Consider the following 10173-nt stretch of genomic DNA (forward strand, 5'->3'; position numbering starts at 1 on the left):
TTTATCAATCAATAGATAAAAATAATGCCCAAAGAAAATTATTTAAGTCACTGAAGGCTGTATTCAGCTGATGGGCATTAGGTAACTCCCTGATTGAAGCAGGATCAGAGTTTTTATAGGGGAAAGTTGAATATGTATCTTTGCAGTTTGGGCTTAGGTGATAGTTTCATCTACTTTAAGGGATTTTCATAGTTAGGTTGTTCTTGTTTTTGTGCCCCTCTCTCTCGATGAGAGCCACATACCATCAGAACAGCAATTTCTGAGAATTATTTTTGTGCCGTATCTGCTAGTCAAAGTTCATGCTGGAGGGGAAGGGATAGAGGAAGGAAGGAAGGAAGGGAGGAAGGAAGGAAGGAAGGAAGGAAGGAAGGAAGGAAGGAAGGAATGGGAAGGGAAGGGAAGAAAAGGAAAGAAAGGGCTCTGGCATGTTTTGTTTTGTTTTGTTTTGTTTTGTTTTATTTCTAGGAGAGAGAGAGAGAGAGAGACAGTGTGAGCAGGGGAGGGTCAGAGAGAGAGGGAGTCACAGACTGAAACAGGCTCCAGGCTCTGAGCTGGCAGTCAGCACAGAGCCCGACGCGGGGCTCGAACCCACGAACCGCGAGATCATGACCTAAGCGAGAAAGTCGGACACTCAACCGACTAAGCCACCCAGGCGCCCCTTTTGTTTATTTTTTTTTATTTTATTTATTTTATTTTTTTTGGCATGTTTGTTTTATAATATCTTTCTACAGTAAACTGTAGACATCATGCTCCCTAAAAGCTAAATACTCAGCATGTATCTCCAGAAGGACTGAATATACAAACGGACAACGGCCAGACTATATACATATACATAAACATATACATTTACATATATATCCTTATATAAATATACATATCCTTGAACAATGGGAGTTTTAACTGTGGAAGTCCACTTACAGGCAGACTTTTTTCAATAAAGACAGTATTGTAAATATATGTTCTTTTGTGATTTTCGTAATATCATTGACTTCTCTAGCTGACTTTATTGTAAGAATACAGTATATAATACATAGCACATACAAAATATGTGTTAATCGACTGTGTTATTGGTAAGGCTTCTTGTCAACAGTAGGCTATTAGTAGTTGTATTTGGGGGGAATCAAGAGTTATTCCACTGTGTTGGGGGGAAGGGAGGTCGGTGCCTCTAACTCCTGCGTTGTTAAAGGGTCAAATGTATATGACAATAGAACTCTTACCTACAAGCTCTGTAGCAACAAGCCTGGAAAGCCAAACCACTACCCCTGCAGCAATGGGTCTAGATAGTCAGGACCTGGTCAATGACCACCAGCCTCCTATTTTTTGCCCCCACTCTCCACTTGTGACTCAGGTCCAACCAGAGAAGACCAAATCTCCCCAAACCAATAACCCAGGATGCCCCCCTTCTAGTTAGCCTCCCTACAGCTTCCCCATGCCAATGACTTTACAATTAGGGTACACCTGAGGCCTTCCCTTTGTTTTCTTACTGTAAAACTTTCCCATCCCTCTATTTGCCTTTGAGTCTCTGCCAAAAGACAAGTGAAAATGTCTGACTTCCTTGCTATAGCAAGCTTGGAATAAATGGCCTTTGTTTTTTTCTTTTGGTCTGTCTTCATTGATCTCCACAAGGCATACCTGAAGTCTTTCCTTCTTTCACTGTAAAACTTGCCCCCATGATGGTGGCTGATTGCCTTGCTATAGGAAGCTATGTAGTCTCTGTTCTCATTTCAGTGATCTTTGTATATTTCCACACTCCTAAGAACAAGGACTTTTTTTTTTTTTTGCATAGCNNACCATGAGCCCATTCTCACATCTAAGAAATTTAAGGTATGATTTTCCATTTAAATTAGAAATTATCATATAGTGAAATTAACTTTTTGGAGTATAGTTCATTAATTTGAATACATGTATAGATTTGTATAACTACCACTGCCATCAGGATACAGAACAATTCTGTTACTTTCCCCCACTCCTTCCAAAAACCTCATCAGGTGTAAGAAATTTAACAATGATACAATAATATTATACATCCCAAATTCAAAATTTTCTAATTATCCTCAAATTTCTTTACAACTTTTTAAACTCCCAAATCCAAACAGGGCTCATGCATAGCACCATGCCTCTTTAGTCTCTAATCCCTCTTTAATTTTTTTGATGTTTTATTTATTTCTGAGAGAGAGAGAGAGACAGCGTGAGCAGGGGAGGGTCAGAGAGAGAGGGAGACACAGAATCTGAAACAGGCTCCAGGCTCTGAGCTTTCAGCACAGAGCCCGATGTGGGGCTCGAACCCACGAACCATGAGATCATGACCTGAAATTGGACTGAACCACCCAGGCGCCCCGAATCTCACTTTAATCTAAGAGTATTTTCCCAGCCTATTTTGTCTGTCATGACCTTGATATTTTTGACTAGCATTTGCCAATTGTTAGATGGTTCTGCATTTCTGATTGTTTCCCCATGAATAGATTCAGGTCAAACAGCTTGGGTAAGAAATCTGCTTGGGTGATATGTCCTCAGTGAGTCATGTCTGGAAACATTTGTCCATGCATCGTGTATTTGGTAATGCTAAGTTTAACTTCTTTGTTGTAAAGAAATCTTTTTTGTATTTGATTACTTACCTGTGGGGTGATACTTTTGGGACACTGAATAATCTGTTCCCCCAAATGTATTAGTTTGCTAGGGCTGCCATAAGATAACACCACAATGTGGGTGGCTTAAACAAAAGAAATCCAGTGTCTCACAGTTCCAGAGGATAGAAATCCAAGATCAGTATGTTGGCAGGTTTGATTGCTCCTGAGGCCTTTCTCCTTGGCTTGCATATGGCCCCTCTCTTGCCACATTTTCACAAAGTTGCTCCTCTGTGCACCTGGTGTCTCTCTGTAAATCCTAATCTCCTTTTATAAAGACATCAAATAATTTGGCCAGGAAGGAAATATGATAGTTGTTTTCATGCTGGGAATTGACAGGCTACATTGTCTGATCATGGTATAAAATGTTCAATATAGGAGCGCCTGGGTGGCTTAGTTGGTGAAATGTCCAAATTCAGCTCAGATCATGATCTCACAGTTTGTGAGTTCAAGCCCCTCATTGGGCTCTGTGCTGTCAGCTCAGAGCCTGGAACCTGCTTCAGATTCTGTGTCTCCCTCTCTCTCTGCCCCCCCCTCCTCGCTCTCTCTCTCTCTCTCTCTCTCTCAAAAATAAATAAACATTAAAATACAAAGACACCAATCAGATTGGATCAGGGCCTACCCTAAGGGCATCATTTTAATTGAATCACCTCTTTAAAGGCCCTATTTCCAAATATGTCATATTCTTGGATACTGAGGGTTAGGGCTTCAACATATGAATTTGGGGGGAACACAATTCAGCCCACAACACTCAGTAAGCATTCACAAAATAGTTTTATCATCCATTGATTATCTTTGCCTAAAATAATGATTAACTTGGGGTTTGCAAAATGGCAGTTTCTAACTCTTTATCTTTCTATATTAGTTGGCATTGCTCTGTAAAGAGTTTTCTTGGGTGCCTGGGTGGCTCAGTTGGTTAAGCATCTGACTCTTGACTCAGCTCAGGTCTTGATCTCAGGGTCATGAGTTCAAGCCCTGTGTTGGGCTCCACGCTGGGCACGGAGTCTACTTTTAAAAAAAAGTTTTCCTTCCTCTTACATGTTTGTTAGATTTTTGCCAATCTGATAGGTGAGAAATGATATCCCAAGTGTACTTTAATTTTCATTTATCTTAGTATGAGGGTGATTGAGCATCTTTTCATATGTTTAAAATCGTCTGTATTAGTTTTTCTCTTACTGATTTTTGTCCATTTTTAGCTCAATTAATATGATGATTCATACTGATATTCTTCAAAAGTTTTAAACTCCCTTGTAATCTTCCTTTAGCCTTATTTGGTTATGACATATTTTTCTTTTAATATACTATTGAATTCTGTTCCCTAATGTTTTACCTAGGAACTTTTTTCGTTGGTGTTTCTAAATTGGAATGCTCTAAATTTTTCATTTTTGTGCAGAACTTTACAAGTCAACATACACACATGTAAACATCACCACAATCAGGATAAAAAATATTTCCATTACTGCCCCCCAAAGTTTCTTCATGCCTATTTGTAATCCATAAGTCCCCCCATCCTCACTTCCAAATAACCACTGATGTGTTTTCTATCATTAGAGATTCATGTGCATTTTTCAGGATATTATAAAAATGGAATAATATAGCATTTCTCTTCTGTCTCTGGCTTCTTTCATCCAGCATAATTATTTTGAAATCATTCAGGTTGTTGTGTGTATCAATTACCTTTTATTGCTGCAGAACATTACATTCTATTTATCTATCANAATAAACTTATTATAAACATTCATGTGTAAGTCTTTGTGTGGACATAAGCTGCTATAACTTTCGGGTAAATATGTAAGAGTGGAAAGGCTGGGTCATACAGTAGGTATGTTTACATATTTAAGAAGCTCCCAAGTTGTTTTCCAATGTACTTTTACAATTTTACATTCTCACCAACAGTGTATGATAGTTCCAGATGTTCCTCATCCTTGCCAATGCTGGGCAAAATTGTCTTTCTAGTTTTAGCCATTCTAATGGATGTCAAGTGATATCTCATTGTGGTTCTAATTAACATTTTCCTGCTTTCTAATGAACTTTTCTGTGTGCTGAATGGCCATTTGTATGTTTCCTAAGGAGAAAGCTTAGATTATTGATGTTAGTCTTTCTCCTTTTCCAATATTCAATATTCAAGGTTACAAATTTCCCTTTAATCCTAGAGGAGAACAGAGGCAGCAACCTCTTTGACACTGTCTGTAGTAACTTTTTTTTTTTTAATGTTTTATTTATTTTTAGGAGAGAGAGAGACAGCGTGAGCAGGGGAGGGTCAGAGAGAGAGGGAGTCACAGGCTGAAACAGGCTCCAGGCTCTGCGCTGGCAGTGAGCACAGAGCCCGACGCGGGGCTNGTCCCCAGAAGCAAGGGAAACAAAAGCAAAAATGAACTATTGGGACTTCAAGATAAAAAGCTTCTGGGGAAGCCTGGGTGGTACAGTTACTTAAGTGTCCAACTCTTGATTTTGGCTCAAGTCATCATCTCATGGTTCCTGAGATTGAGCCCTGCATTGGGCTCTGTGCTGACAATGCAGAGCCTGCTTGGGATTCTTTCTCACTTCCCTCTCTGCCTCTTCCCTGCTCACACTCTCTCTCTCAAGGAAGGAAGGAAGGAAGGAAGGAAGGAAGGAAGGAAGGAAGGAAGGAAGGAAGGAAGGAAGGAAGGAAGGAAGGAAGGAAGGAAGGAAGGAAGGAAGGAAGGAAGGAAGGAAGGAAGGAAGGAAGGAAGGAAGGAAGGAAGGAAGGAAGGAAGGAAGGAAGGAAGGAAGGAAGGAAGGAAGGAAGGAAGGAAGGAAGGAAGGAAGGAAGGAAGGAAGGAAGGAAGGAAGGAAGGAAGGAAGGAAGGAAGGAAGGAAGGAAGGAAGGAAGGAAGGAAGGAAGGAAGGAAGGAAGGAAGGAAGGAAGGAAGGAAGGAAGGAAGGAAGGAAGGAAGGAAGGAAGGAAGGAAGGAAGGAAGGAAGGAAGGAAGGAAGGAAGGAAGGAAGGAAGGAAGGAAGGAAGGAAGGAAGGAAGGAAGGAAGGAAGGAAGGAAGGAAGGAAGGAAGGAAGGAAGGAAGGAAGGAAGGAAGGAAGGAAGGAAGGAAGGAAGGAAGGAAGGAAGGAAGGAAGGAAGGAAGGAAGGAAGGAAGGAAGGAAGGAAGGAAGGAAGGAAGGAAGGAAGGAAGGAAGGAAGGAAGGAAGGAAGGAAGAAAGAAAGAAAGAAAGAAAGAAAGAGAAAAGGGAAAGGGAAAGGGAGAGAAAGGAAAGGAAAGGAAAGGAAAGGAAAGGAAAGGATGAAAAGCTTCTGCACAGCAAAGGAAACAATCAACCAAGCTAAAAGATAACCTATGGAATGAAAAAAGATATTTGCAAATGACGTATCTGATAAAGGATTAGTATCCAAAATCTATAAAGAACTTCTCAAAGTCAACACCCAAAAAACAAATAATCCAGTTAAGAAATCAGCAGAAGACATGAACACACATTTTTCCAAAGAAGACATCCAGATGGCTAAGAGACACATGAACAGATGCTCAACATCAGTCATCACCAGGGAAATATAAATCAAAACCACAATGAGATACCATCTCACCTGTCAGAATGGCTAACATTAACAACTCAGGGAACAACAGATGTTGGTGAGGATGTGGAAAACGGGGAACCCTGTTACATTGTTGGTGGGAATGCAAAGTGGTGCAGCCACTCTGGAGAACAGTATGAAGATTCCTCAAAAAGTTATAAATAGAACTACCCTATGATCCAGCAATTGCACTACTAAGCATTTACCCAAAGAATACAAAAAACAAATTCAAAGGGGCACATGCACCCTGATGTTTATAGCAACATTATCAACAATAGCCACATTATGGAAAGAGCCCAAATGTCCATCAACTGATGAAACGATAAATAAGAATGGTATATATATATATATATAATATATAATTATATTGGTATAATATATATATACACATACACACAATGGAATATTACTCAGCCATCAAAAAGAATGAAATCTTGCCATTTGCAGTGATGTGGATGGAGCTAGAGTATATTATGCTAAATGAAATAGTCAGAGAAATACAAATACCATACGATCTCACTAGTGTGGAATTTAAGAAACAAAACAGATGAACATAGAGGAAAGGGGGGAAAAAAAGAGAGGGAGACAAACCAAGAAACAAACTCCAAACTGTAGGGAACACTCTGAGGGTTGCGGGAGGGGGATGGATGGGAGGGTGGCCTAAATGGGTAATGGGTATTTAAAAAAGGCACATGTGATGAGCACTGGGTGTTATATGTAAGTGATGAATCACTGAATTCTCCTAAAACCAATATTACACTATGTTAACTAACCAGAATTTAGATAAAAACCTGAAACACATAAACAAATAAGAACCCTGCCAATTTTCTTTTAAACATTACTTTCACAGGGCGTCTGGGTGGCTCAGTCGGTTAAGCGTCCGACTTCAACTCAGGTCATGATCTCATGGTTTGTGTGTTCAGCCCCGCATCAGGCTCTCTGCTGACAGCTAGCTCAGAGCTTGGAGCCTGTCTTCGGATTCTGTATCTCCGTCTCTGACCCTCCCCTGCTCACGCTCTCTCTCTCTCTCTCTCAAAAAAAAAAAAACCATTAAAAAAAACATTGCTTTCACTGTATCCCACAAATTTTTTTAAGTTGTATTTTTCATTTTTGTTTCCTTCAAATATATTTTTAAGTTTATTTATTTTGAGAGTGAGAGAGAACATGCAAGTAGGGGAAGGGCAGAGATTGAGAGGGAAAGAGAGAAAATTCTAAGCAGTCTCTGCACTGCCAGCACAGAGCCCAACACAGGGCTCGATCCCATGAACAATGAGATCATGACCTGAGCTGAAATCAAGAATCGGATGCTTAACTGGCTGAGCCACCCAGGTGTCCGTACTTCAAATATTTTTTAATTTGTCTTGAGGCTTTTTCTTTGACCCGTGTTTTATTTAGAATTGTGTTGTTGAATCTCTAAATATTTTGGGATATATTTTTAAGTTTATTTATTTATTTTGACAGAGAGAGAGAGAGCATGCACAGCATGAGCAGGGTAGGGGCAGAGAGAGGGAAAGAGAGAATCCCAAGCAGGTTCCATGACATCAGCACATGGAGCCCCACACAGGGCTCCATCCCACCAACAGCAGGATCATGACCTGAGCCAAAATCAAGAGTCAGACACTCCACCTACTGAGCCACCTAGGCGCCCCTAAATACTTTAGGATATTTTTAAGCTATCTTTCTATTAGCTATCTTTCTATTTCTGGTTTTATCCCATTGTGATATAAGATCATTCTTATTATTTCTATTCTTTTAGACCTGTTAAGGTATGTTTTGTGGCCCAAAAAATGGTCTGTCATGGTGAATGTTTCATGTGAGCTTGGGAAGAAAGTGTGTTCTGCTGTTATTGGATGAAGTATTCTATAACTGTCAGTTAGATCCAGTTTGTTGATGGTTCTGTTCAGTTCAACTATATCTTTACTGATTTTCTGCCTGTCAAATCTATCAATTAATAAAAAAGCAGTGTTGAAGTCTCCACCTATAATAGTAGATTGTCTATTTCTCCATGCAGTCTATCCATTTTTTCCTTAAGTATTTTGATGCTCTGTTGTTAGGTATATGCACATGGATTATTAGGCCTTCTGGGAGAATTGACCCTTTTATATTATGTAATAGCCCTTTATATCCCTGATAAATGTCCTTGTATTGAAGTCTGTTTTGTCCGAAATTAATATAGCTACTTCATCTTCCTTTTCATTAATGTTAGCACTTCTAACTATTTATATATTTATACATAGTTATATATGTTATACGTCTATACGTGTTATGCATTTATACATGTTAAAATGGGTTTCTTATAGACAACACATAGCTAAGTCTTGTTGTTTCTTATTTTTTTCCACTCCAAAAGTCCCTGTATTCTAATAGGTGTCTTTAGATCATTCACATTTAGAGTGATTACTGATATACTTGGATTAATATTTACCATGATTGATTAATTAATTAATTAATTAACGTTTGGGGCACTTTGGTGCTTCATTTTGTTGAATGTCCTACTCTTGATTTTGGCTCAGGTCATGATCTCATGGTTCGTGGGACTGAGTCTCACGCTGGGCTTTGCCCTGATAGAATTCTCTCTCCCTCTCTCTCTGCCTTTTCCCTGCACATGCACGGTCTCTCTCTCTTTGAAAATAAACTTTAAAAAATTTTAAAATGTTTACCATATTTTGAACTGTTTTCTATTCATTGCACTTGTTATTTTCCTTTTTAAAAAATCTGTCCAGGAGTGCCTGGGTGGCTCAATCGCTTAAACGTCCGACTTCGGCTCAGATCACTATCTCATGGTTCCTGAGTTCGAGCCCCACATCAGGCTCTGTGCTGATAGCTCAGAGCCTGGAGCCTGCTTCAGATTCTGTGTCTCCTTCTCTCTCTGCCCCTCCCCTGCTTGTGTTCTCTCTCAAAATTAAATAAGCATTTAAAAAATTTTAAATCTTTCCATAATTCTTGCCTTCTCTCCTTTTAATTGATCATTATATATTATTCCATTTTCTCTCTTCTCTTAACAAACCAATTATACTTCTTTTAAATTTTTTTATTGGTTTCCCTTGAATTTTCAATATACATTTTCAACTAATCCAAGGCTACTTTTAATGAACACTATACTGCTTCATGGGCAGTGCAGGTCTTATAGTTAAGTATTCCCAATTCCTCCCTCCTATCCCTTATAATGTGGCTGTCATTTAGTTCATTTATCTATATGTTATAATCATGTAATACATGATAACTATTATTATTTTGAATAGCTATTATATTGATGAAGAACAAGAAAAATCAAATAGTTTATCTTAACTTTGTAGGTGACAAAAATCCCTTTTTCACTACCCTCTTTTTAAAAATATTTTTCATTTTCATTTCCCCCAGAGAGTTCTCCATTGTGATAGAGCTGCAGGTTATGTGGGAGTATTCATTTGTCAAAATTGTACAGTTAACATTTGTATATTTAAATGTATTGAAATTACTTTAAAAAATGAACAGCAAAAGTTATAATAATTGTTGTAGTGGGGGGATGAAGATATGCATGAAGCAGTTTTGGCAGATTATTAGCTGTGGGTTGAGAACATAGGGGCTCATGATACTGTTCTGTTTGCTTTGTATACATTGGAAATTTTCCACAATAAAGTTTGAAAATGTAAAAAATAAAATAAAATACAAATATTTTTAATGTTTATTTATTTTCAAGAGACAGAGAGAGATGGAGTGTGAGCAGGGGAGGGGCAAAGAAAGAAAGATACACAGAATCTGAAGCAGGCCCCAGGCTCTGAGCTGTCAGCACAGAGCCCTACTTGGGGCTCGTGAACTCACAAACAGCGAGATCATAACCTGAGCGGAAGTCAGACACTTAACTGACTGAACCACCCAGGGGCCCCCCTCTACCTTTTAAATTTTGTAACTGGGGCCCTGTTAATTAAACTGAACAACAACAACAACAACAAAAAACAGATTAACAGGAGAAACAGTTATGGAGCCCTTCAAAGTAGAAAGAAGTGAAGACCCCAAAGAAGCAA

This window comes from Crocuta crocuta, unplaced genomic scaffold (genome assembly GCF_008692635.1).
Source record: "Crocuta crocuta isolate KB4526 unplaced genomic scaffold, BGI_CrCroc_1.0 scaffold554, whole genome shotgun sequence".
Classification (NCBI taxonomy): Eukaryota; Metazoa; Chordata; class Mammalia; order Carnivora; family Hyaenidae; genus Crocuta; species Crocuta crocuta.